This window comes from Poecilia latipinna, unplaced genomic scaffold (genome assembly GCF_001443285.1).
Source record: "Poecilia latipinna isolate Pla-1442-1.1 unplaced genomic scaffold, P_latipinna-1.0 Scaffold12, whole genome shotgun sequence".
NCBI lineage: Eukaryota > Metazoa > Chordata > Actinopteri > Cyprinodontiformes > Poeciliidae > Poecilia > Poecilia latipinna.
This window is the reverse complement of record NW_015112628.1, coordinates 373,078-375,135: the sequence shown is the minus strand read 5'-3', so window position 1 is coordinate 375,135 and position 2,058 is coordinate 373,078. Positions and strand designations below refer to the sequence as shown.

The 2,058-nt window shown below is 43.0% G+C and overlaps 1 protein-coding gene across 2 annotated transcripts in view; it reads left to right on the top strand.

The window, feature by feature from the left end:
• Positions 1-1,284: 1,284 nt before the first annotated feature.
• rgs18 (regulator of G protein signaling 18) overlaps positions 1,285-2,058 on the top strand; it is a 23,682-nt gene continuing 22,908 nt past the window's right edge. The window contains exon 1 of one of the 2 annotated variants that reach the window (XM_015030570.1): positions 1,285-1,629. The gene's annotated coding sequence lies outside the window, so the exon portion shown is untranslated. The remainder of the gene's footprint in view (positions 1,630-2,058) is intronic. The other variant, XM_015030578.1, reaches the window with a different exon arrangement.

Sequence of the window (2,058 nt, the reverse complement as noted above, 5' to 3'; positions counted from 1 at the left end):
AGCATTCTGGGAAATGTAGGCAGAGGAAAGGCTTTAACAGCTCAACTTCTCAATGCCAGCTAAGAAACGTTAGTGGCATAATGAACTAATTACCTCACTCTTTGGCTACCTAGCAACAACCTGTTGAGTAACTTCTAGTTACCTAGCAACAACTTGTTGAGCAACTTGCGCAGCATCTGTTTCATGTTTTGCAACGGTATAAAAACTGTGGATAAAGTATATTTGATATTTAAAACAAAAAAACTAATCAATTATTATCGACTGACATGAAACACTTATATCGTGATACACCAGTCAGCCATATTGTCCAACCCTAATGATGATTACTCTTGATTATTTTCATGCTGGCATTTAGCTCAATGTAATGTTAGTTACTAGTTTCAAAACTCATAATTGAGTTATTTATTTATTTATTTTACATCCATGCAGTCCAGCCAGATCAGAAATGTGTATTCTAAGAAACGACATACCATTCACTCTCTCTTCTGCTGTCGGTGCTAACAGAGTGTATGGTCAGGAAGTATCCTCCTGAAGTTCAAGATGTTCTGCTGCTTTGTTTTGTCCAGTTGACCACCGGGTTGTTATCTCTTCATCAGCCCTCGTCTCCGCGCATTAATTCATAAGTTATATTTAGTCACCAGGTCTCCACAGGTGCATAACTGTGTACTAGCTGTGTGACTGAAGACCAACCTTACGCAGCACAATGAACAATGGTGATGTTTCAACCATTGGTGATTGACTTTAGTCTCTCAGAAGAAGTTCAGCGCCTGTGGCAGCACCATGCAGAGGACGTTTCTCTATTAGTTTGAGGGTAATTATGATATTAAATGCCAGGATTTAATCTGCATACAGACTAACACTCGTGTGTTTATGGTTCACACGAGTGAGTATTTGCAGGGTGGTGGTTATTGCATTCTCTGTCAAGCGGTTGGCGTAATGGTTATAACCACAACAAAATGTGCACACACTATTAGCTTTGCTCCGTTTACGTCTTGCATATGCATCCTACATGTGCATCGCACAACTGACTCATTCCATGCACAATGTGCATGGAATGAGTCAGAACATCTTTTTCTTCTTCTCATTTAGATTTTAACGGCAGCTTGCATCCATTATTGTTGCACTACTGCCATCTGTTGGATCCTAATATCTATACCTCAAATTATCATAATGAGCCCAGTGTTTAAAAAAAAAAAAAAAAAACGAAAAATCTTCTTTTTCCCCTTAGTACTATTTAACTGATCAACCACATTCTCAAAATTTCAATTACGAACCAGAACATCTCTCGAGTAGCTCTGTTATTCGGTGACGGACCAGCAGAGACGATAAATCGGTTGGTCATGATGAGCAGCACAGTGGAGTAGCGAGGACGCTAAGGACTAATTCACCCCGGAAATCGGCAAATGGCGAGGCTGTAGTGGAACAGATGTTCCAGCAAAATAAGGTGTTACGGGTTTTACCGTAACACCTGTTCCCAGGACTCGACGAGTGGGCCGGACGGCTGGATTCGTCCAGGCTGGAATGAGGACGGGAATGAGAGGCTCGGAAGGGAGATGCCGGCGGCAGAAAGACTGAGCTGAATCAAAAGCCGAGAGTCGAGCGCTGCGTGACGCCCCGGGAGGAGTTACGGTAAGATGTCGCCACTTTGGGCACTCTAGTTGGATCCTTAATTAGAAAGTAGTTTTGGTAAAGGTTTTTGTTTGTTTGTTGGAAATGTCTTCGGCACTAGTAGTGACAAGAATAGGACAAAGAGAGGGGGTGGTGGGAGCGGGGGACATGCGGCACAGGAACTGAGGCCGTAAGTCAAACTCGGGACACCTCGTTGAGGTCACGACCTTCTTTTTATGTGGTGCCCATAACTGCGCCATGCGACTCCCTTAGTAACGGTTTTAACTGCTCACTTTTCTGTATCAAACCTACATTTTTTATTTTTTATTTTTTATATTCCTAATCTGACTCGATGGCGTTGCTGGATTCCTGTTAACCAGGGGTGAAAGTAAGGAGGTATGGAGGGGTACTGCGTACCCCCAAAAGATTTAGCGGGGGTACGCAGTACCC